General features: G+C 38.7%; 2 long non-coding RNA genes across 3 annotated transcripts; both read right to left on the reverse strand.

Annotated features, from left to right (window-relative positions):
- Positions 1-2,755: 2,755 nt before the first annotated feature.
- Positions 2,756-5,658, reverse strand: LOC147644048 (uncharacterized). 2 transcript variants are annotated; one of them, XR_015271285.1, is made up of 4 exons: positions 5,591-5,658; positions 4,844-5,071; positions 4,418-4,786; positions 2,756-2,934 (listed from the first exon to the last, which is right to left on the reverse strand). It is a non-coding gene; the product is annotated as an uncharacterized LOC147644048 (long non-coding RNA). The 2 variants fall into 2 exon arrangements; XR_015271284.1 differs by lacking the exon at positions 5,591-5,658 and having other exon boundaries at positions 4,844-5,499.
- Positions 5,659-5,919: 261 nt separating this feature from the next.
- LOC147644049 (uncharacterized) lies at positions 5,920-25,090 on the reverse strand. The gene is made up of 3 exons (XR_015271286.1): positions 24,300-25,090; positions 15,683-15,820; positions 5,920-12,475 (listed from the first exon to the last, which is right to left on the reverse strand). It is a non-coding gene; the product is annotated as an uncharacterized LOC147644049 (long non-coding RNA).
- Between the last annotated feature and the right edge of the window lie 1,792 nt (positions 25,091-26,882).

The raw sequence follows: 26,882 nt of genomic DNA on the forward strand, positions 1-26,882 counted from the left end.
TTTATACATAAATACTAAATTAATTTGTGAAAAACAATAAAGTTCTTAGCAGAATATACACACAAATTTAATTAAAAAGATTGAATAAATTAAATTATTATATTTCAATAATGAGTGAATTTTAAAATCTATATAATATTATAATATAATAAAAATAATTATAGATAGATAGATGCATTTATACAAGGCTTATATGGATATGAAGGGTATTTTAATTTTAGTCAGAAGATTAAAGCAGAGAGAATTTTTGTAAATTAAAAAAAAAAAAAAGGATGCAGATTTATTAACCTTATAAAAACTAGCGCAGAACAGCTTTCCGTATTAAAATTAATGGGTTTTTGGCTTAATTATGATGATTTCAAGTTGGGTCCCCTAATAAAAATTAAAACTGAAAAGGTATGCAAAATTCTATTTTCCAAACTTAGTTTCTTACCTTACAAATAATAATTTTCTAAGAAAATCGTAGTTATAGATGGGTTTCTTTATATTTGTTATGCATATTAAATAGAATATTACATTTTTTTGCAATGTTTTAAAAGTTGTATGTTTTTATTAAAGATCTATTTAGTAAGCTTATTTAAAATCATATCTGAATAAATTCCTTAATTTAAGCAGATAATCCATAAATTCTTTATAATCTTGTACCTTTTCCCTCTTGCTAAGCTCACACTTAATAAATTTATAAAATCACCTTAATACCTATACTTCCAATATTTAATATACTCTTTTATATCCCATTATATCATATTCCAACCATAATTATTATCTTACTCTGTGCATAGAGACGGGAAAAACGTACAAGAAAAATACCTTTGAGCCGGCAAAAGCTGTTGGGCACACGATGCGCCTCGTTTTGCAGGCATTTAAGCTGAAAATTGCTGCTAAAATATTTGCACACTCCACAAGCTGTGAGCTGCAGCGTTGTTGATGCAGTCTATGTGGTTGTTGTTGTTGATTGTTGTTGGTTGTTGTTGGTGTGTTTTCGATGGTGTTTTTTAAGCCGATGTTGTTGCTGTTGCAGCTGCATTGATGCGTCGCCAAATGTTTACCCTAAGCCCAGCTAAATGCAGCCTCTTCTCTGTTTCTCTTATAGGTGAATGGGACACTGAAATGAAATATGCTAAATGATTTATACTTCATTAGATAATATTAAAATTTTGTCAATAGCTGCCTAAAACTTAAATCTTTTTTATAGGAGTAAATCCCTCTACATATTTGTGTTTTATTTATTTAAACCCCTCTGTAACTTTTAAAATGAAATAAAACCTTCCCTTTTTTTTTTTTTTGATTTTTTTTAAGTGTAAGCTATTGCTCTCAGTGCTCTCACTTGCGATCTATGCCTGGCATACAAAATGCATCTAATTTTGGGCCTAACGACAACTTGTCGCTTGTCATGGCCTCCTGGCCTGGGCTTCATTGCTGCTGCTGTTGCTGTTGCAGTGTTGCAGGCCAGTGTTGTTGCCGCTGCCTCATCATCATTTGCAACTGCTGGCAGGCAGCATCAGAAAAAAGCAGCAGCAGCTGCCTCACTTGGGGATCAACTGGCGGAGATCGCCGCGCTTTATTTGTGCAGCTTTTAGCTGCGCCTCGTAATCGCGGCTCATAGATCAAAAAAGCACTGGCGAGCAAGACGCGTGCTAGCTGCTTCTCTTTCTATCAGCACAGAGAGAAAAATAGGGAACCTGTGATATATTTAGTAGAAGGACTTAAGGCACAAGATAAAGGTATAAAAATTAAATGAAGGGTCTTAAGAGGCAGCCTCAAAAAACCTCTTAAAACTTTGCACAACAATCGATTTTTTAATGAATTTAAACATGGCAATTATAGGTCACAATGCCTGTAAGAAAATACTTAGTAAACCTAGTAAAACTACATATTAATCAAGCATCAGTTATTTAATCTTTGATTTATTATTTATATACCATATTTACCTTTATAAATTCTCAATTTCTTTCCGTGTACCAATTTTGCATAACATGGTCAAAGCAAGTTCCTTTTGTTTTATGTGAACCAAGTCCAGTTCTCATCGACCTGGCGACCAAAAGGAAGCGGGCAGGAGAGATCGCATTCCGACGCACAGCTGCTGTCTCTCTTGCCCACCCACGCCAAGTGAGAAACAAAAAAAAAAACTAAAACTAAAAAGAGTTTTCCCACTGACCGAAATGAAAAGAACTGCAATTCCCACAGTCACAGCATTTTCCATTTTCCAGCCAGATTCCTATTCCGGCACACTCAAATTAGCCATCTCATTTTCGCTCTGATTAAAGGTAATTTTCAAATTTTCCCAAACCACCCTGCGACAACAGACATCAGTGATTTGGAGCTAGAGATGGAACTAGGTAACTTTAACTAAGCTCTGAAGGATTACTTTTTGAAAAGGTAAAAATATAAATAAGAATTTGGTACAAAGTCTTAACTTTAAAGTATGCAAGTTTCATTGCAAGTTGCAACATTAGTTGATAGATAGATTAATGGATAGATAGATAGATCATGGAAGCCATATTTTAATTCATTATATTATTATATTATATTATATTAATAAAAAATGTAATTATTATTATTATGTAACAATATTATTAATTTTTAAGAGGTACAGAAATATTTATAAACATATCATAACTTGCTTCTTAGCATCTACTTATTTCCTCTCCTTAACAATACCCTGCTTTATTAAATCTTAAATGGGTACATTTCTTCTACATAGATACTTATTACACCGAGTACCTTGTACCTTTTTTTAAGTAAAGCTTAAGGAGTGCATTTCCCATCACTGACCACAACAACGTCTGCAACAGCAGGCGGCAACTTTGGCACTGCAATTTCGATTTCGCCTGTCGTCTATTTAATGATTTCAAATCGGAGCAGGCCCAACAACTTCCCCCTTGATTTTCCGCCTCTTTTTCTCCACACACTTTTCTTGACCATTTTCTGCAGCTGTGGAAAAACAAAATAAGAAGGATAGGAAAATTGCCGAAACTAAAACCAGAACGCGTGCGCATTGAATTATGCAAAAATGTTAACCATTTGCCGCCAATCAATTTGTTTTCCCTGCCATCTGGCTGGATTTTCTTCCGTAGCCAATGTAATGGAACAATGGCATGTAGATCGCATTAACAATGCCATTATTTTTATCAAAAGGATACTACATTTATGTCTGACTTCGTTTAAGTCTCGTTAGCAACATTGTTATGGAATTTATTAATATAATCATATGAGGTATAAAAATATACTTGACAATTGTAAGTTAATTTCTGGTTTTATTACTAAACAATATCGGAAGAAATATATATGATAATAAAAACTATAACCAATTTTATAATGTGGAATTTTAATTACACTAAATGGCAATAATCCTGCTGCTATTTTATCGTAATAAGAGATTTAATTTAACAATAAACATGATAGGAACTTCAAGAAACTGAATGTTGCCCTTTGAAATTGGATGAGAAAATCGTAATTTTAAATCGTTCATAGCTATGCCAATAATTTATTAATTTCAATTCGAAAAGCTTTTATAAACTAATTTTAATTAGGTTAACAAATCTGCATACAAATTTTAAAATTTTGGAAAATTCAAATTTTTGCCAATTTAAACGATGTAACCCCTTATAAATTTTTTAAAAATTTGAAATGTCGAAAATTTTATTTGCAACCACATATGGCTAGATCGACTCGTCTGTTGATGCTGATCAATAATATATGTGATTTATAGGGTCGGTAATGACTCCTTCACGGGTTTTTAAGCTTTAGACTTACATTTTATTTCACTGCAGTGGTATAAAAATAACATGAAATGAAATTTGATTCTTTTTGTATTTCTTATTTAAAAACATTATTAAAATCATATAGGCATTAATATTATATTTTATATAAAGAAAAGAAAGTTATAAAAGGTATCCCAGTAAAACCAGACTTCAATAATCTGTTTGTTATTAAAGAATGTGTTCATCATTGTTTCTTGTTTTTTATAATCTTTAGATTTAGTTTCAGGAATATATTTTACATAACTAATTCATAATTCTAAGTAAGAAATACTTAAATTGTGCCACATGATTTAATTTATTTTATTTATATTATTATGATTTTATTTATATTATCCTAACCATTTACTTAATAAATGATAATAACGTATATTCCCCTAACCAGTATAGACAACTTATAATTCAATTTCCTGGAAAATATATTTACAATTTGTTGTAAGCTTTACCTTATATTAGATCCTATAACCTTCCATTCTCCAGAAATTCCCTAAATAATTTCACAGCAAAAGATCAAAGCCGCCGAATGGCTGGGCCCCAGACTTAATTAAGAAGAAATTTCAATTGTGCCTCCAAGTGCGACTTATCAGCGCAAAAGGTGGCCCATAAATATGGGAGTGTGTGTGTAAGTTTGTGTTTGTGTGTGTGGAAGTACGTACCTGACAAACAGGAAGCATCATCATTATTATTTCCCCTCCAAAGAACTCAAGCGGAACTTGGCCAGAAGGGAAACATGGCTCACAACAGCGAACTAAAAAAAGAGAGTTCTGTGCAGGAATTTATTTGATTCTTGCTTTGGCACACTGCAGAATTTTCACCAGACCTGCGAAATTTATGCATGACAAAATCATTGAAGCGTTTAGGCCCCCAAAGAGGAGGGGGAGGGGCAGAGGGAGAGAGGAAGGACGGACCCTTGGGCTGGGGATTGAGGGAACCTTCTCACACTTGCAGGCACCGCCGTCCATTGTAATGTGTTGTAATTTGTTGGCGTTGCTGTTGTTAGTGCTTCCTCTTTGGCATACTTAGTGCTAAGAGAAGAGGAAAAAAAAGTTAATTATCTTTTTTTTCCACCCCTCCCCTCTCACCTGTCTCCCTCCCCGCTTCCTGCTCTTTTTTTATCTGTATGTGAAGCTCTCTTTTTTTTTGTGTAAAATAAAAAAAGAAGTAGTAGTGATGGCAGCCCCAAGAGCTCCATGGGCTATTATCCATGGGTTTTGTGCTATTCTCGGGGAGATTGGTACTTTGTGAGTTCGTTTCTTCTGCCATCCGCCTGGGCCTCGAACTTGAAGGGAATTCGAAGCGGGTTCATTGAACTGTTAATTGTGGCGCAAAAAAAAAAATACATAAAGAAAAGGAAAAGAAACCGGCATCTCTAGGCGGTGTGAAAGGTGATTTTTCAAGGCTGCCTCCATGTCCGGCCCGTAAACTCCCCATTACTTCACTTCAGCTCAGCTCTCTTTCCCCTATATATTTTTCCAGCATATTTGAAAGTTTTTTCGTTACTCGATATTTATGAATTAGATTGTTTTTTGGGGCGGACTGAGGTGCTAATGAGTCCGACGTTTTAATAATTAATTAAAAAGAGAAATAACAGGTAAGATTTCACATTGGGCAACCGATTTAATGCAGTTCATATTAACACATTTAGATTTTTTGATTCTGTATTGGATGTTTAAATCCCGCACCATAGATGCCACTAAGAGATCACGGGTTGTTTAGAAATAACCCCGTGAATTCTTCCAGTGCCATTAACTGTGCCGAGATGGTTTACTACTCTACTGCAAGATCATAGATCTTGTTTGATTTCACTTGAAAACATAGCTTGTACTTACCAAAAGATTACCAAAAAGGCTTCAAGACATGATATCTAAAAAATAAGAAACAGAGTGAAAAAGAAAAGCCTAAGCTGACAGGTATAAAATCATCGGCTTGACGAAACTTAATCTTCCACTTAAATCAGTCACAACTTCCGTCATTCTGGGAAGTTAAGAAGACCCAAAATTCTCCCACAAAATGTAGGGACATTAAAACCCGAACACCTCGCAGACTTCTATCCCACGTTGTTGGCCAAAACAGTGTGCCGACCAGTTCACCTGCTTGGCCAACTTCTGTGATAAGCTGACTCTGATCTATCCCACGATTTAATCAAAAACGCAAATTATTTCTTTCGCCTCTCTCAGGTTCAACCACGGAAGTGGCTTCTGCGCCATAGAGATATATCTATATATATCTGTGAATATATCTTCGGAACTGCTCGTTCCCATTCATTGGGGGCATGCGTGGGAAATCCATGTTGCATGTTCCACGACTCCAAACTGCGGTTGGCCGCATAATTTGCTGTGAAAATCATTTTGCGGCTGCGTGTTGCATAAAATTACAATTGAAATTTTTTTTCTTTTGCTACGAGGTACGAGTATTTTCCATCTTGTTTGCGGCTGTGCAGAGCCAATTAAAAATTATAATGGGTAGGATATAAACTAATTAGGTAGCGAGAGATTAAGAGCGTTTCCATGCTCTACTTGGGAAATGGGTGGTGAAATACAAAGGGGGGAAATCTGATGGGTATGTATTAAATAAAATTATATATTAATGTTATTAAGAAGAGAGATTGACGGTAAGGTCAGCAGTTGGGGAATGGTTTTAGGGCGGTTTAAGTTTATAAAGTTTGAGTTTTATATTTGATGAGTGGAAAAAATTGTCATACCGAAATATTGATAAAGATTGATTCAATGAATGTGAATTATGATAGATCTTTGATTCGATCTTACAAATCATCTTTCTAATGCATTTTTTATTGTGCTTGGATGGACTTTCTTTGCAAAGGTATAGAAATTTAAGTTTCCTGCACTTAGCTTTCCTTCTTTGTTTGTTTGTAAATTAAAAAAATACTTCTTGACTCTTTGAAAATCTCTCCTTAGGGCAAATTGACTTGTCGTTGGCCCAAAACTAAATTGTAACAACAAATTGCTTTGGACATCTGTGACCCCTGTGGGACCCCTCATTATAGGGGGCTATTTCGTCTCGGGATCGCTGGGAAAACGTCGCCGGTCACGAAGAAAGCTCCGATTTCGTTGCCCAAGTCGACGGTCTCGTCTCGTTTCGTTTCGTTTCAATTCGTTTGGTTTTATTTTCTCAACTCTTTTTCTTTTTTTTTTAGACCAATTTATGCAAATGCCAAATGCTGCTCCACTTGAGGTAATTGCCACTCGTTTTTTTTCTCTCTTTTTTTTATTCGATTTTTTTCTGTTAGCTTGCTTATCAGACAACGAACGGTAAATCAGTACGTCAGTGGCATAGACATGCCGCGCATGCGCCGTGAGGCGACAGCCATCAATCAAATCGAGCGGCCGCGCAATCAAAATACGAGAAACAAACTCGAACTCGAAGCCGAATAAACAGTTAAAAATCAACAGCTGCCTGTGTTTCTTTTTCATTTTTTTTTAGATTTGTCCGGTGGGTAATCGCGTGTATCTCAAACATGATTTTTAACGACAAATTTACGCGCTTAATCTCGACAACGAAATATGCAAATGTAAGCGGGACGCGGGAAAATAAAGGCCAAGGAGCGGCGGGAAAAAGATAAAAATAAAAAAAATATATACGACAAAAAGGAGGACGACGACGACGATCTGTTGGATTTTACGACTCGCATTCGCCATGTTCATTAGCGCCAACACTTGACTGGCGAACTTGAAAACGAAGAAGAAGAAACTCTTTAGTGTTTAAGTGCGTTTCATTAATTGAAATGGTCAATTTGTAGCCAGCAGATAAGACAGAGAGAGAGGAAGCAGTTAAAAACAGAGAAAAGGAGGAGGCTGTTCATCACAGATGCTATTGCCAGCCGATCGTTCGGTTTGCCCTAGATGGCCAGACAGCCATCCGGAGGAGTTTGATAGTTCTGTCCAGATCTGTCCAGGTGTCTGTCCTGTGTTCCATCCTGTGTTCCCGTCCAGCTCCCTCATGTTCCGTCCTGTCCTCGTTGGCGCCAACCAAGTCCATTCATCAGTCAGCCAGTCGATGGCGCCCCATCTCAGAAAATGCATATGTAATATTTTTATAGAATTTCAGAGAGACGAAGTAGATGTACTCTAAACAAACAACCGGAAGTTGAAACATAGTTAAAAGTCTATAAAAATATTTAGGGTCCTAGAAATAATTAAAAGAAGAAAACGATTAACTAGAAGAAATAGACTAAATAGTCTAAACTACATCGAATATTTTAAAATTTAATAGGTGGAAAACGTTTTGATGATCATTATTTGAAACAATAAAAGCAGAATGTGCGAACAAGTTGAGGCGCTTGTCTTCTATCAAAAACTAATAAGAGATATTTTAGGAAATATATTTTTTTATAAACATTTTAAAAGAACTCATCTTAAAAGAAAAGTTTAATCATAAGTTGAGAACCTTATACCTTTATAAAAATCCCTTTAAGATAGAAAACCCTTTTTAAAAAATGTTCCTAATAATTTAACTCGTAAAACCAAATAATCCCCCTAAATATATCACCTCAAACTGAATGGAAACCACTTTTCCAAGCTGTCAAAATAGTTGTAAGCACCAATTAAAATTTTTATAATAATAACTTGGTATATTATTACAATGATTGATGGCGAAATCAAAGCCGAATACAATCGAGAACGAGTGGGAAATATGATGCCCGCTTCCGTTACGAATCCCGTCGAGAAATCGTGGTAACCCTCGTCATCCATATGGATGGACAAGTCATGGTCATGGCGACAAAACCCCCCTCTCTCTCTCTCTTTCTCTCTCTCTGTCTACCGGCAACGGTAAGCGGTCAACGGAAATCCCCGGAAACCCCCTTTTGGCCGGGACTCTAACTGTTTATCTAGCGGATTGATTCTGGTCTTCTCAGTAAGCTGCAGCCAAGACTGCCAGTCAGTTAGTGACGGCTTTCCTCCCACTTTTTTGTGGGTTCTTCCCAAAAAAAAATAATAGAATAAATAAAGCTGATCTACAAAATACAATAAAAAACAAATGTATCTTTAAGATCTCGGCTGGTTCTAATTGTCCAAGATGACAATGCAGATTGCGTTGGTAACGGGAACATCACGCACACTCCAACTAGAAAAAAGTATCTTGATAGATACAGTTGTGGTACGAAGAATAGGAAAGGAATGTTAGAATGTGAAAATGTTAAGAAATCTTTAATATTTGTTAAAGAGTTCAAAATATCTGTTTTAAATGCAGAATCTTGATTGCAGTCAGAAGCTTGTAATGATGTGAAGGAGTCATTGCCGACCCCATACGTCATATATATTCTTGATCTGCCTCAAAAGCCAAGTCGATTTAGCCATGTCCGGTCAAAATGTAATTTTTCAAAATTTTAAAAGTTTTCTAAGAGGTTAAATCTTTTAAATTTCGAAAAATTGGCAAAAAAAATTTGAATTTTTAAAAATGTTATATTTAGTATGCAGATTTATTAACCTAATCAAAACAAGCATAGAAAAGGTTTTCAATTTGAAATTAATGTATTTTTTGATAGGCTATGAGTTTCTAAACTTTGATTTGCCATATAAAAATATCAATTAATTTCGATTAAAAGAATGCGAATATTTTAAGCTTAGTTAGGATTGACCCCTTACGATACGATCCCATAATTTAATTTCAAACTTCGAACGTATATAAACTTCGGATTCCTGATGCTAGGATTATACCTTTTTCATTGTAAAGTTTAATAAAAAACAACAAATTAAAATTTTTATAAGCTTATAGCAGCTTGTATCTCCTTCACTACTATTTTGACCACATCTGTCTGTATAAGAAAAATACAAACCAATTGTTGTTGTTATTACCAAAGAGCAGAGATTCGAGTCGAGTTGAGTTGAGTCGAGTGGAGTCCAACTGGAAACCAATTGGCATTTCAATCACGCATCAATCTGGCACGTTTTTATGATGCAGATCACAAGGCGAAGCGAACGCTCATGATCATGTTGCCGGTTTTCTTTCTTTTCTTTTATTTCCATTTTTTTTTTTTGCTTTTGGTCCCCTTCGATGAGGAGGCTTTGGAGCCCCAACTCGAGTCGACTCCTTTTTGAAAAATGAAATTTTTATTGGTCGGTTAAGTTTTCGTTACATTTCGTGGATTGTTATAAATTTCATTGATAATTGCCATATATTGATGGCATGATTATGTGCATGATTGTCTGATTGTTACTGTTTCGTTTGGTTTACTCTCTACGTGCGTGGCATATGCACTGCGAAAATATTTCTCATTTTCCGTTGATCTTTCCTGGCCTCCATTTCATCCGCATCTCGTGCTCTGCGAAATTGTTTTCGACGAAAATTGTTGCACGAACCCCAACGGCCAGAAGGAGGTGGAGATATCAATATGGGGAATATGTAACGAGGATATATGCAGGTACGCAAGTCGGTTCTTATTAACCATATATAGGTCAGCAGCCTCTGGTGCATGCCACTTGATTGAGTTGCAAGAAATGCATTTTATCTCTTGATAATTCGAATTTCCTTTCAATGGAATTAAATCAGGTAAACTAGGGATACCTTATATATTTCTGGGTGGCAACTTGGCTTTTGTTGTTTACAAATTTAAAATATATTCCATTGTTTTAACTGTATTTTAAAATTACTTGGTTTAAGCAGGTTATTTTTATATCTAACCATTAACACATACTTAATAACTCGCTTCGAATGGCTTGAATTGATTTATAAAACATTCAAATCAAATAATTGCATTCCATTGCTTAAATCTTTTTTATTATTGCCAAGATTATTTTTCAGACACTTAAAATTTTGTTTATTACTCAAGTGCAACGTGTTGGCTAAGCTATAAAAATATTTTGAATTAACTCGCTACAATTTCCTGCGGCATTTGGTATAATTTCTTTCTAACATTTACGAAAGTTGAAGGCTATGAAAGTGAGCCGTTGGTCTTTTTTTTATGTTTGCCAATCCCCCAAGTTCCCATGCCTCTCCATTTCTTGTTAATCATTCTGTCCATCTGTCGGTGGCTTTTTGGCTCATAAATTCCAAGACAAACACAACAAACATGAAAAAAAAAAATGGGAAAGAAACTCCCATAGGGAACAACTGTCAGGGGACAATGTTTGTTGTGTTGTTGTGGCCCCATTGGAAAGTCGGGCCAAAAATGGCTTAATAGTTAAATTTAATGCTTGGCCATAACTAAAAGCTCAGGCTCAAGACAAACTGCCGTTCAATATGCAAATGTGGCTAAAACGGAGAGCGCTGCAGTAGCTGAATCCGATTTTTCTTGGCCACCTTTTGCTCCTTTTCCCAGTTGGCTTAAACGAGTCTTGCGCCGGCTCTCTTATCAGCTACCTGAGCTGGGGCTATCAAAAATAATTGACAACTAAATGGACCATACAAAAGTCAAATGGGATGGCGTGAAAAAGAGGCATTCAGCGTTCAGCTTTCAGCTTTCAATGAGGCCGAGAAAATTGTCGTTTGACAAAATCGTTAGCCCTGATAAGATAGCACTTAACTCCACTTTGTGTGGGTCTCTTCGATGCTCGTTACCTTTCTGTGTGGGTTGCAGCTCTTTTTCTCATTTTGGACATGAGTGTGTGCTCGTTGCTCGAATCGAGTTCGTTGCCTCAGTCTTTTGTTTCGACGCATTTCGTGATTCACTGACCGACACAGAGACAGAGAAAGAGAGAGAGAGAGAGAGAGACAGCAAGAGAGACAGCAACGACTGGCACGACCACCGCAATTACATCCGGTAATTTAATGTAATTTTATATTTCATTTCAATCGCATGCGAGAGATACACGAGTAGTAGCTCAGCAAACGACTAAAAATAAATCTGAAACCTGAATCAGCCAGCCTGTGATTTTGTCAACATTCTCGACTAACGTGATTTCGTGTATTAACATTACCATTTAAATAATGGCCCAGACGTGTGCATCATCGTTTGATAAGACTGGATTTTGGCTCAATAGACCTTTGGAAGGCCATTTGCGGCGGCTTCGTTTGATAGCCCATGATTGATTGCTTAATTTTCCTGTCAATCTGACCCGGCAACTCACAAATTTGTCAACACACTCAACTCTAGTCAGCCCTCTACGTGGGCCTAGAGTCTGTAAAATCTTTGGGCTACAAAATGCGATGATTGATTATAGTTTCGGCTTAGACAACAATGCAAGCAAAAGGCCCAAAATTTCATTAATTAGAATTTCGGTTTTCTGTGAGAGCCGTAAACCATTAACCGCACCAAAGATTAATAAGCGGCAATTAACCAAGGGAAAAATTCAAACAAAATGCCATAATGGGAAATATAAAAGCAATCCCGAAAACTCTCAAGACTCAAGATCAAGTTGAAACTGTTAGAAAGAGGCGTTTCTCAACGGTTTAAAAACGCATTTGCTTATCTTAATGTTTCTCTAGCTAAAGCAGTTTCTGTTTTGTTTGGCTTGATTTAATTATGCGTAGAGTTATTTTAGTTCTTCTCTCTACTTTTTTTGATAAATTAGTCGCCGCCGTCAGCTCTGAGGTCACCAAGGGGTCGGAGTCGGGGTCGGGGTCACAAGTCCACAAGTTCTGTCGTGTGGCTAATTAAGCCCCATTGCCTAGGCCGGTGTGTATCAACTTACCCAAACAGGAAGCGTCAGGCCGGTCATCCTTGGCCATTTTCCAATTGAGGCCTGGCTGCTCAACTCGATCCCAAGTGATTGACAAGACGAGTGAGACCAAATGGTAACCAAGTCCACGGTATTTGTCTGCAAAAGAGGCGAATGGAGAATGGTAATTGACATAAGTATCAATGGATACAGAGCGAGGGCAGTTAGTGAAGTATAATATATTCACAGAGCTCAGAGAACTGGTAATACTATATTATATTGAATTTCCAATACTTCAAGCTACCCTCGCATCCTATCCGCTTACAACTTACAGCTCCTATAACGACAGGAAGCAGGAGCAACAAAAAACTTGCCTCAATAAAGTGGCAACAGTTGCTTTGCCCCTTTTTTTCATTGAGCGTAGTTCAAAACCAATACACTGAGGGTTGGACCCTGAACCTCCCAGTTGAACAGGAATCAAGTGAAGTTAATTTAATGAAATAACCCCCTTTAAGCACATGAATTATTTGATTTGATTGCACAACAAAAAACAGGGTTTCATAAGCTGTATTTTTATAAATATTAGCTTACAAGGGAAGAATCTTATAAAGGGTTTCATTTAACCCAAATTCATATCTTTTAAGTATATTGAAAGTTACGAAATATTCTCGCAGTGCCTGCCTCATAGGGAGGTGCAATTGACTATTGCAATTGTACACTCCGCTCCGTTGACTGAATGGAATGCAGTTGGTTTTCAGTTGCAGCTGCAGAGTTTGTGGCAGCCACATGCCACCAATGAAATGCCAGGCATTTCATCTAGTTCCACAAAACTCAACTCCAGTTATCGGAGTTCCCAAGAGGTGGCCCGTAAGTTAGCTGCTTATTAAGTGTCATCTCCATGTCGCCAAAGGCGCCGCAAATGCAAATGATAAACTGACAGCCTTATGACAGCATTAAGCAAATTGCTCACCGCTCGCCGGCAGACGATCAGCAGACGTGAATCCGCCACACTCAAGATGACCAACCAGATGCAGATCCAGATGCACCGGTGAGTGGACTTAACGATTGGCTTAATAAAATGAAATATTAAATGCGATTAAAAACGCAACGACGACGACGACGACGACGACACAGCAACCAGAGCAACAAAGGCAAACTGGCAACTGGCAACTGGCAACTGGCAACGTTGAAGGCGACGATGCAATAAATATATTGGAACAGGCCAGGCAGCTACTGGGATACACAGGCAACGTGGATCCCCATCCCGATCCCCAATCCTCAATCCTCACTCCCAAAACCCACTCCAATTGGACATGATAAAAATGTGAAATGCATGCGTTCATTAAATTAATGCGCATGGGGCATGTGGTGGAGCCGGGTGGAGATAATTAAATGCGTGTTTGTGGCATGGGCGCTGGGCAAGGTGCTCGTAATGACATTAAATATGTTTAAACATGCATAAATAAAAGCGAGGAGCCGTTGAACAACTTTACTCGCGGGGTCTGATGTTTTAATCAGAGCAATTCTAAGAGCGCCTCGAACCTGACCCAATGGGGCTAAGCTAAGCTTGTTGCAACAACTGGTTAAATTAATGACGCAACACGAGCCGGGGCAACCAGGTTCTTCTGGACAAAGTTGGAGCTGGAGCTGGAGTTGGAGTTGCTTGGCCAAGATTTACGACGATTCAAATTGCTGGGCGATAAATTGTAAAGTTAATCGCTTGTCAAAGTTTTCGCGGTCGCATTTATCTTCAACTTCTGGCCGGTAGCAGCTGCATCGAAGGCATTAGATATCAGATAGAAGATAAGAATGTAGCCACGATTTATGTACGTTCATAGATCCGGATTAATGTTTTAGGGTTATATTGGGCACTGACTCTGCATGCATTTTTATATAATTTGTTTTGATTGTTAAGCACACTAAGGGAAACCAATAAACAAGATACTTTTATTATTTAATGGTTGTTTAATGGGGTCTTTAAGAAACTGCATATAAGGTCTGGAGTATTCATTGATATTTTAAAGGTTATTTTCCCTTAGAACTAAACTGCACTAAATTCTTAGACTTATAACTAACTAAAAGACATCTAAAAGTCCACACAAATTGACTCATCCGATTGCTATTTATGGACTGATAAGACAGACTTGTGCAACTAGTTGAAACCTCGACTTCAACTTCAACTGGTGGCCTTATCGCACTCGAAGTAATTACAGTTGTTGACTGCTACTGTTGCCAATGCTGATGGCCAATATTTTTACCTGTTACCTGTTGCCTATATCTGTTTCTGTATCTGTATCTGTATTGAATCAGTGCAGTGAGACAACAATTGTCCATTTCTTGAATTGAAAGCCCGACTGGCCGTTTGTCCATTGTTCGCTTTTCCTTTCGGAGAGGGGGAAATGGAGGCGGGGAGGCACTAAATTGAGGCACATTGGCTCTGGAAAATGTCATTCAAGTTGCCAGGCAAGTTGACAAATTTGTCAACTGATATGGAAGCGCAACCACCGCCAGCAGCGACTGTGGCCAGCCTCAATTCGAGTGGCTAAGCCAATGTAAACATGTGTGGATTTATGGGTTAAGCCCCCCAGTGATTGTTGTGCCAGCTGCTTTTGTTATGTCTGATTTTCTTTTATTTTTTTGATGTATATATACTTTTTTTCTCCTTAAATTTGTGTTGTCTGTCTTTGTTTGCATATGCATGAGAAGTGGCTCACTTGGGTTAAGAGGAAACCATAAGGTGCGAAAGGTAGAGTTGCGTGTTGGTAGAGGAAAAGCTATACAAATTTTATAAATTTCTAAATATTTTTTGAAAATATACTTTTTAAACTTGAACTAGTTCTAATTATAGTTTTAAAACCCAATTCCCCTATGAATTTTTCTTGTATTTATCACTTGCCCCTCTGTCTGTCTTGTTATCTCAGTTTTCCAGCTTGCTCCATGTGTCGGCATATATCTATGCCTTGGCCACGTCTCAAGTTCAGTTCACACGCTTTCACTGGCACAGCGTCAATTTGAATTTTATGGCCCGCAAACGCTTTGATAGATAAGGTCGAGAAGGCCTGCCCCAAATAAGAAACACCAGAAATGCCGTGTATAATGCATAATTAGCAGGTTCGTTGCTCGACGGAAACTGGAACTCCTTCGACTCGAACTTGAGTGTTGGCTTATCCCCCAGTATATCGGGTACCAGGTATTGGACACTCTGACTCTGACTCTGGCTCTGGGTTATCTGGGGACCGCGTGGCTTCTGTGAAAACGCACCACGTTTGATTTGATGGCGGCATGCCCAACAAATTGCCGCTAATGAGGCGCACCAATGTTGCCCCCGTTTAATTAAAACCATAAAAAGCACCGTGGTTCGCTTACCTTAGAGGCAGAGGAGGCAGCCTCTGAATTTCTGTAATTCTGTCAGAGTCCGGGACACCGCGGCGGTTCCGCTGAAAGGACTCCTGGGAACCAATGTTGCGCCTTTGATGATGTTGTTATGGAGTGCCAGGAATTTCACTGCAAAGGAAATGCATTTTTGTTTTAATTCATAGTTCTTATAATAAATAAAATAAATGTAATATTGATGTAAAACCCATTTTATAGTGACTTGCAAAAAGAAAAACCCAAATACCAATCCCACGAAATTCCATATTTATTTAAACTTTATCAACTTTGACGCCCCAGAGAGTTGCCAAAATATTTCTCTAGTAAATCTTATCAAGCCGGCAAAACAAAATTTGCGTTGAATTTTTCCGCAGGTTCAAATAAATGTCATTCCCAGGCAAAATGCCAAAAGCAATCCCAGCATGGGCTTGTCAGCAACTCAGGTGTTTTTTTGTGTTTCTTACTTACAATGAGTCGTAAATCAAAATGAAAGGTGTTTTCCTCTTTTTATGCCTCACTGTTCTAGGCGGGCGGCTGGCCCATAAAACATTGAAAATTATGATTTAACGCAAATTTTTGTAATTAATCTTGACAAATAAAGCGGCCTGCGGGCGAGCCAAAGCTTGTTGCAAGTGGCAAGTGGCATCTTCATCTTTTAGTTGCCCGGCTCATAAATCTTTTCTCCACTTCTCTAGTCCAACCTGAGACCCAGGTTGAGTCTCAGTCTGAGGTCTGGGACTGAAGTTCGGGATAGTTGGGGATCTTCAAGATCGGAGCTTGGAGAAGCTTGGGGCTGGCAGCTCAGAGCTGTGAGCCTGGCCCCGCATCGTCATCATCATCATCATTATCCTTCATTACGCTGGCCAAACCAGTTTCAGGTTGTTTCTTTTTTTTTGTTTTGAGTTTTGCAAAAATATTTCATAATTGTGCCAAGCTATGCATTTTTTTTTCGGTTAAAATATGGCCTTTTAAGAGGCAGAGTTGAGATGAGAAAGAAAGGTTGAGGGAATGATTGAGGGATTGTATATAAAATATGGTATTTTGAAACGTATTGGAAATATAGAATGTATCTTGGAAGTTTGTTGTTAATAAAGCTTAAATAAATATATCTTTATTTTATCGATCTCTCATACTTCGTATTTCGATTTAATACGATAAATATATCGATATCCGGTGTCATCCCTAGACTGACCTTTTAAAGAAGGCTCCATCTCAACTCAATCTTAATTATATGTTTGCGCTGAGCTCACGACAAGCCCGATGACGACCAGTAGCAATTATTACCTCCAACTCAACACTCATCATTCACACATACAGCCATGGCAACAAGAAGTCGGGGAATTACACCTATATATACGTATATACATATATAGTGCCAGGCGAATGATATACGAGCATATTGCGTATACGCCACCAGGGACGGACGCAGCAACATGGGCTGCGAGTTGAAGAAAACTAATTGCAGCGGTGGCAGCTATGTATAACCCGAAGCTGTCATTAAATCGACTGCAACATCATAATCCGTGGCACTTCCTACTCCTTACCCTTTTTTTTTCTTTACTACTAATATTTCTTCTAATCAGATTTTTGTGGAATTTCAGAGTTTATGCCTCTTCATGTTGGCTACCTTTTGTATTTATTTATTTTTTGTTGTCCAAATACGAGTATTTATGATTTGTTTGGTTGGCACGATGCGTCAACTTTGGGCGCAAGCTCTGCTCGATTTTCGTTTCAGTACTTTTCTTGTTTTGTCAGCAAAGTAAATAAAATGAAATAAAAAACGTGACTGTTACGAAAAAGTCGTGTATGTGATTTTTTTTTTTGTTTTTGTCTGGTTATATCGTTTATTTTTGTTCGCCTTCTGAGCCCGGTTTCAGGCTTTCTGGCTTACTGGCTTTCTGGTTTCAAGTAGTTGACAGTGAGAGAGCACACAACACGCCGGGGGTAGTCATCCGAACAATGCGCACAATTTTCAATGCGTTGGCAAAAGGCAAAGCAGCTTGGCACGGCTCGGTTTGGGCCCATTGTCTGGCTTTTTGGGCTCTAATTTTTCCCTCTAGCCCATCTAGTCAGTTTTTTGTTCAGTTCTTTTCTGTAGCTGTGTCTGTGCCTGTGCCTGTGCGTCGTGTCGGATTTTTTTGAAATTTTTTATTAATTACCAAGGCACACACACAGTCATCATCCCGCGCTTTTGGCCACTCCGGGGATCTTCATTAGCAACTCAGCCACAAAAGCTGATGAGCAGCTTATGGGCCTACTACAGCACTCTGAGCTGATGAAATATTCTATATAAATAGAGTATACAAAGAACGATTCAGTAGAGTTATATGTATCTGTGAGTCTGCTCAGGTTAATCGAAGTCGTATCGAAACGGAACTGGCCACTCACTCACTCGTTTTTAGCCATATCTTTATAACCTCTCGTAAAACGTTCCTTCACAGTGATGGCTTTCATAGCTCAAGTCACTTTTATCTGCCAGATCTGCCATTCTCCCAGCCGCTCTTTCGACACAATAAGTTCGATCTGTATAACATTCTCTTTTTTTGTATTTCCTAAGCAAAGTTTTGGTAAGATTTGTAAGCTATTTTATTGCCGTGAAGGTCTTATATTTCACATTTTTTACAGCTTCGATGGATGTTTTCTGTACAAAATTGAATATTCAATTTAAAGCAGGCTCTAAATATTCGTTGGCCTCTTATTTCCATCTAACCTCCCATTTAAAAAAGCAATTTCCCTACCTGTAAGCTTAATGTTCGTAGATTTTTCCTCTCCACTTATACTTTTTACCAAGACCTACTCCTTATAGGGCTTTCCTTTACCTTCCCCCCTTTGTATTAGTAACCAATTTCTCGGCTGAACCACTATTTCACCTTCGAAAAGAGGGACAATCAGGGGGCTGTGTATGTGTGTGTGGAGATATCGGCTCAGATCACTGACTTCCCGGCCAAAAACCATTGCTGGTTACTCCTCCACAGCCACATCGCAATGACTGTGTTCGATGGCCGGGTTTGGCGATCGGCCCCTCGAAATTTCAGGCCGCCCATGTCCATATTTAGACAGCGCACAAGCCACAAGCCTGGATTTTGGTCTTTCGAATCTCTCTCTTGCGTGGGTGCAGCAGCAGCAACAGTCCAGGGGATTCAACAGAGGAGGAGGAGGAGCTCCTCTCCTCGCCAGGTAGAGATCGGTGGAAACATAGCAATTTATATTCGCTGGCTTTTAAGGCAGGGCCCCTTGACCAGATCGATCTATGGACGAAGCTCTGCCTTAGTACCTGTTCGCTATGCCGCTCTTCAATATTCGATAGTTAATCAATTAACTAACATAATTTCGTGCAAAACTAATTAACTGCCTTGGCTGCGGACAAATGTTTGCTGTCAAGAGCGTTTAGTGTCATTCATTTTGTGGCCAATAGCGGCGCCCACTTGGTGGAAAACTTGTTTCCCTCGAGAGGCCTGGATTTTTAATTTGTTTGAATTTAATAAGTTGCCATGTTCGGGGCGGACAGTACAAGGAACTAAAACCTAAAACAAAAAAAATAATAAAATAAAAAACATAGAGCATAGCCTAGAGTTTAGAGAAGAAACTTCCGCTTTTAGGGAGAAATCAAAAATCAATACATAATTCTTTTGACATGCCAATCGCACATTTGTGGCATGCAACCAGCAACAACAACATGTTCTGCCCGACTCATTGAGATAAAAACTGCAATGCAGCAAAACGAGGAATCCGGGAATCCGGGAATCCAGGGAGTCTGCATACAAAACGACGACAAGCCAGGCAACACACGAGCAACATGCAACACACACCAGCAACTGCCAGGCAACTGGCAGCAACAGTTGCAACCGTTCAGGCTGCACCTTTGGCAACAAAAAATACCAATTTTTTTTGCCAAAACTGACATCCCAACTTTGAGCCGGGCCAAGGAAAAGTGAAATCTGCTAGAATTGATCTTGTGGGGAGTCGAAGTCATCGTCGTTGTGGTTGCTGCTCTCCACATTGCCTCGATTCGAATGGGCACCCAAAAAACTGGTTTACACATCTGGCAAGGAAGTTAGCCCAACGGCTGAATCGCTGCTAAGCCAGAAGAGCTGGAGGAACAGTGTGTTGTCCCCACCATTAAATCGTTGAGGTACAGCCTAACAAACTGGGGGATTATTACAAAATCCATTTCCAACGCCATTAAACAGTATTTTATGAGTAAGGAAATTGAGCTATCTTTGTCATAACCTTAGTTTTATCGATGTAAGTTTAATACAGGAGATGGTTAATTAATGGAACACTTAAATACTCTTATGACTTGGAACGATTACCAACAGTTAAGGTCAAATAACATAGTATTGTCAAGGAGTATGTATACTTTTATATTGATTTAAATCCCTTTGTATAAGGTTTAATATTTAACCAAATATTATGTTTAAGAATCCCTAATCTCTTCCAATTTCCTCAATTTCCTACCACTGTGCCTTGGATTTGCCATTCTGACCGTGGTCTCAGTTGCAGTCTCTCAGCCAGAACCTTTCATTCGCTGTCAGCATCAATTGAGCCCAGCTCCACACCGCAACTCCCAGCTCCAAGACGAACCCTCCTGCTCCCTCCTGGAAGCCTCACTCCTCCCGAGGAGGTCCATTCTGGGCCAAGATATATGAGCCAGAGCTATGTTGTGACTGCTGCCCGCTGTGCACCTGTGCCCCAAGATGCGGATGAGAATGAGGACGAGGCTGTAGATGAGGCTGAGGATGAGGATGAGCCCAGCTGAAGGTGAGGCCAAAGCCAAAAAGGAGATGAGCAGGCGAAATGGACTTTTAAATGTTGCCATTTGTTGCGTGAAAACGCAACCAGTAGCCCAAAAACGTTCAGCATTCAGCCGATTTGCCACTGAGGTTGAGGAGGGTTCGGGATTAAGTCCGGGGGCTGGGTTCAGGTTCCTTTTCTTAGCTATTAGGATACCTCCTGGTTCAGCTCCTCATCGGTGAGTCGCATGCCCAGCGGCGATCATTAACGCCAACGGTTTTCTGCGGCGCTTTGAACAACATTTTACAACTTCGCCCGAAATGAGCAGCGAATCTTTAGCAACAAAAAGGTCAGCCACAGCCACAGCTACCGTCAGCACAAACAAACATATATGTCTGTATATAAAAAAATAATACAAAATAAAACAAGACAGTAGAGAAAAAAATAACATAAACATAAAATAAGAGAGGGAGCGAGTGAGATTGTCTGCCATTCCAGGAAACCCAACAACTTTTTTAAAAGTGCCCCAACAGAACAGGGAACACAACAAGTGACAGGCCACTTGAATGGGAAACCTTTGGCCAGTCAGCCTAATAAAAATGTTGTAGCTGCTGTTGGGAACTCTGGACTGGGATTCGTAAATGGTCAAAAGAGCGGCTTTAAGCGGAAGCAAAGCCACCATTCTGGTTTTTTCGTTCACTTCCCAAAAAATAAAACTAAAATCTCTGTCCAGCGATTAGCTTGAAAAATAATGAGGCAAGCAAATCAAAACTAAAAATCTTACATAAGTCAAATGTTGAGACAGGATTTGGAGATACATATGTGTTCTATATAGAATCTTATCTTGAAGCTGAACAAGTTTAGAACCAAAAGTTGGCAAGAAAGTACAGATCCTAATTCAATTAACTTAAATTTCCAACTATCTTAAACTTCTTTTCATTTAAGTAATGGAATGAAACTGAATTGAATTACATATATAAAATTGATTGTTGATATAACACTTGTAGTTCTTTTCCTTGTTCCTATTTCCTTTGCATTAAAAACAATCAATTCACTCTAATTTCTATTAATTTCCCTACCTTTTCCCAAGCAGCATTTTCCCCATTCTCTTTTCCTTAAGTAGAATCTATGTCGGTTTTGTGTACTGAAGACCCTCGGTAAGCGCTCTTAAAGTCTTCAAGATACCTGTTGAGGTTGCTGCTGCTGCTGCTGCTGTTGCTGCCGCTTGACCCGCTGGCAATTATCGCTGCCTGACAGGTGGCAAATTCTCACGGAGCCAAGGTAGACGTGAACCCTGAGAGCCTCCTCTCACTACCGTCTTGACTGCAATTAGACATGCGCAACTGCTGTTGCACGTTGCACGTTGCCAGGTTGCCAGTTACCCAGTTGCCGGGGCCAAAAGAAGAGCACTCAGGGGTCAACAGACCTCCGGCAAAACTGTCGGCCCTGACTGCCCTGATGGATTGCCAGGGACTCTCGAGAGACTTGAAGGCTTTGGGCTCAGCTCGGGTTCAGGTTCACAGAGACAGAGAGACTCTCTTAGTCCTCTCTGGTGGTTCTGGCACATCACACAAATCACGCACTTTTTATTTGCCCGAGCGGATGAGGCGGCCTTTTAAGGCTGCATCATGAGTTTGCAAATTGTTGTTGCCGCTGCCGGTTTGACTCGGTTTCCTGCTGCAACTTTATGGCCATGGCAGTGGCTCCTCCAAGGCAACAGTATACTGCATACTGAATACTGAATATACTGGGTATTGGATATTGGTTATTGGGTACGGGGTATTGGGTACACTGGTATGGCGATAGCTCTGGGTCATTTTCAGAGAGAGAGGATGCGGCCAAGGCAAATGGAACATGAAACCTCTGAGCGCACAAGGAGCACAGGAGAAGGTGTCCCAACCAAAAGGCAACAGCAGCAATTGTAAGGTTGATGGGGGTAAAATGATGACTTTGAAATGCTCTAAGAAAGTAGAGTAATATGTCTATATTATGTATAAATATAAATAACTACTTATAATTTAGAAGGAATTTTTGTATTACCTTGAAGTAAAAGTAACTGAAATTCTACTAAAATCTTTTAAGATTCTATAGTTTTAAGACTTATAAAAAGAATGGTTCTTATATTAATATTACTATAACATAATTTATTATGTTGTATGTAAACCCTTCCTATACTCTAGTTTCTAGTTTATTTATAAGGGATTTTGTTTCACAAAGAACTACCTGTCATAGCTGATATACCCTTAACATTATCTGTTCCAAACACACAAAAACCAGTTACTGCTCACCGCTTGCTGCTCCTGTGGCATGCTGTAATTGATATTGCAACTGTGTGCGTGGAGCGGGATGAGCAGATGGAGACGGTATAATGGTGAGCTGAGATCGTGGGTTCTTTCGCTGGCCCGTCTTCCCGAACTCGTCTTGGATCTGGACTTGGACTGGGTACCGGGTACTGGGGACTCACACGTGTTGCTAATGAGACATAACTCAGGCATCAAGATCGGCCACGGCTTTGGCTTCAGTTTCAGCTTCGGCTTTGGCATTGGCTTGGCTGCTCGATGGCTCTGCTCTGTGGCTCTGATAACCTAATAAAGTCATAGCAATTAAAGCTCTCGGAAATATACACACTCCGAGCGTACAACTTGTTTGGTACGAAGACCGTGCTCTTGCCAGACACTCGAAATTTATAATAAAAAACAAAATAAAAGTTGCCCAAAAATGATGTCACTCGATGGCCCAAAACTCGAACCCAAGCAATTATAGCCAACACTCTGAGCACTGAGCTCACTGAGGTTGCCTTTTATTATATCACTCTTATTGTGATATATACATTTTTTTCTTACTTTTTGGTTATAAACATTTTTGGTTCCTTTTTCTTTTAGAGTTGGCTTTGTAATAGATTTTTGTGGGCCGCCGTTTGTGAGTGTATCTCTAAGTGTGTGTCTTTGTGGGGGCTTTTGGTTTTTGTTTTTGGGAATCTCGACTTCTATTTGGGGCTTTTGAAAAATCATTATTTTAATCGTTTATTGACTTGTTTAAAGCGCCGCTAAATGTTTTTCCATGCCAAGCGAATGCTATATGCTACAAATTATGTGAAATGATTGAGCACAAAACGAAGGGATTTTTGTCTTTCCCTCCAACTTATTTCTATTTCTTTAGGCTTTGACAGCTGGAATTATGGCCACATAAAATTATTAGAGCTTTGCCATGGTATAATTACTGGATTTTGGAAAAGAAAGTAATGGAGTAACTATAAATGGAATTCTTTATAATGGTTATTTTAAGGGATTATTATTTAGAGAGGTTGGAATATTGTAGAGAAGGTTCTTGGGATTATTCCAGAGATTTTATAGAAGCTACTCATCTCTCTATCTGTTTTATAAATATTTTTAAATATTTTCAAACATATAGTACTATTTTTCAAGCCCTTTTCTATAGAATACTTTAAAAAACGTACAATTTAAACTAGAAAAACACCTTTTTTCCCTTCCAATTTCGTAATAAAAATCTGTAAATAATTATGTAAAAATTCCAGGTCACTATGGAACCCATCTGTTTGCCAAGGTAAACTTTCAAAACCATTCATCTAGACCCCTCTACTCTATGAATGGATTCAACTGTGGCCAGATCAATTAGTTTTTAATTTTTCTTCAAACGAACAATCGGGCTCAATAGATTTTCTTCGCTTCAAGCGCAGATCCATTAGGTTTTCCCGGCCTATGGCTCTGGTGATTAATGACGATGCACCAAATAATCATAAAAATGAATAGTAACAAAAACAATATATAAACGTAAGAGAGAAATAAAAGCCACACACGGAAAAAAAAGCACCACCTAGGAAAATGTGTATAAAATGTTTTGTTAAATTTGAACTCACCTGCCCTTTGGCGGGGCCAAGGACACATCTCGTCTCGTCGGCTTTATTTCGGTTGATGCGGTTTTTACGACCATGGGCTCCAGCAAGGTGGTGGAACATATATACATATATCTTGTATATATATAATATTCGTAGACTTGTAAACCTGGGTACACCTGGTAGATAGTCCCATACACGCGCTTCTATTAGACCTTTTGACTGTTGGCCACGCTAATTTGTGTCTCTGCTCGCCGTCGCTGGGCTTTTCAGCTTTTCCTCAGGTGTTCTTTTTTTTTGTATTTTGTCGAAATTTGCAAGTGCTTACTAATAGAACGTTTTGAGTTGTGTTAATGAATTCGAGAGTTTTATTGACACTTTGCCGCTGTTACTGCTGCTGCTGCTGACTCCGTTTTGTTTTACTTTTGTTGACTTATATTTTTGCTTGCTGTTTTTTCAGTCTTTTTTTTGTGTGTGTGTGTGTGTATATATTTCGTTTAATAAAGTTAACGCCACGTTTGTGCTTTTTTGTTGGGCGACCGCAGAGCATTATCAGTTTATCTAACACTCGGGGCTCTCCGTTGTGATAGTGCTTCCTTCTCTCCAGAGAGGTTCGGTGTGTGTGCGCCGCTGGCTGACGGTGCACTGATCCGATCGTTACAAACGTGGCCAACACGACAGGTAGGTAGGTAGATAGGTAGGTATAACTCGCCGTGTTAAATATATAGTTATTTGTTGTTGTTCTTTTATTTTTTTTGTTAACTCTTCAATTTGTGTGAGCTCGTTCGCCGCTGCGTTCCACTTTGCGACTTGCCAGCAACCGACAACGACACGGGGTTTTTGTAACCTCGCGGCCGTTGGAACTCTCCACTCGGCCGGAGCTCTGGTTGTCCCGCTCTGGCCCAGGTGGAGCAGCGAACCGTATTAGCACAGGTGTAATTACCTGTGCCTGGTGTGGTATGACTGTCTCACTTGCTCAGCCACTCTCTCTCTCTCTGGGTGGCTTGTACTCTCTTCAGGCCTCTCGCTTGCACGCGGCTAAGAGAACCGGGTCTCTCTTCGAGCGCAATGATCATTAAGCCAGTGCTGAGTCACCTGAGTCACCTGGATTGGAGTCAAGTCAAGTCGGTGTCTTGCGGAGATCTCTTCCGACTTTTCGTGCTAAATGTTGAACACACACACACGGGGAGAGAGAGAGAGAGAGAGAGAGAGAGAGGTAGTAAGAGTCAGGGAACGGAAAACATAATCACTTGGCTTGGTGTCGTTATATCAACATGAAATCGGAAGAATTAGATTGTTATTTTTAATTAAGCTAAAGCTGCATTTTATATGATTTATATCTTGGAAATATATTTTAAATTTTGTCATCATTTTAGTGAAAATCAAAGAGTTGAGATTTATCTTTTTGTATTAACTTTCTTTCAGGTTTAGAAGTCTACTGGAAACCTTAAATCTTTTAATACAATTTTTTCAAACTTGAAAACTATTTTTTAATGTACTTGTAATGCTGATAAAAATTATATATTCCTTTATATTATAAAACACAAAATATTTCATTGAATTTTGATCATGATCTGGTAAGAAAGAATAAGAAAATAAACTCAATTAAGTCTGAAACCAATATCAAAAGGTTCTTATATATTTCAAACACTTTTACTATTTTAAAGTGTTTAAGAAATACTTCTATGCTAATAAAGTTGTATATTACTAATTTCAGCAAACCAGAAACATACATAATTATTTAAAAATCAAGAAAAATGCATTTTAATATAAACAAATTCTCAATATGCTATAGAAAAACCAACTAATCAGACTTATTATCTATTAACACAGCACCTATACTCCGTTAGTGGTTTTTTCTCTCTGACATGCCGTTGACATTTTTAGTGGCCAAGACTTCCGCTGGCCAATGATCTGCGCGTAATTTGTTTGGCCATTACCAAACCGTTTAAAGCAATCTTCTAAGCAGCCTGCATACGCACTGCTTATCATTATGGTATATTCCAACCGGAACTAGCTTCCTTTGGGGCGCATCGGAAGTCGCAGGCACGAGGCCTTAATCGATCCCTATTATCATTATGTAGGGTTCCTCCAGCGATGCTTTAATTCCAATAAGTTCGAACATCCGTCAGACATTGTACAGAAGAAATTAACGCAGGCAGTTTCAGTTGTTAATATTGTCGGCTCAATTTGCGGGTTCCTTGTAATAAAAATTATCATAATGATATATTGTCACATAAATTGAGAAAACATGATATTATTTGTGGGGAAATATATCAAAGGGTTTTCAGTAGAAAATTTATTTTATTTTCCCTGGTTTCCTTCATTTTTATATTTTATTCCGAATTAATATCAAGAGGTCTGAGTTATCTGCTTATATATTCGGTACTTTATTTATTTTCCTTGTGAGTGCTTTCAAGTGGAAATTTTCGCTACTGTTAGCTTTTGCGATGGGGTGTTCTTTTGCTTTGATTTCATTGCAAATAACAGAACCTGCAAAAGAAATAAAGAAAAACTTCATTTGTCGTTTTTCATGCTGCTTAACGGAAGCGCTCGCCACCGTTAGACGCTGGATCCACAGCTCCAGCCACATACTATATATACATA

Source organism: Drosophila serrata, unplaced genomic scaffold (genome assembly GCF_035046125.1).
Source record: "Drosophila serrata isolate PLE 108 unplaced genomic scaffold, ASM3504612v1 contig_240, whole genome shotgun sequence".
Classification (NCBI taxonomy): Eukaryota; Metazoa; Arthropoda; class Insecta; order Diptera; family Drosophilidae; genus Drosophila; species Drosophila serrata.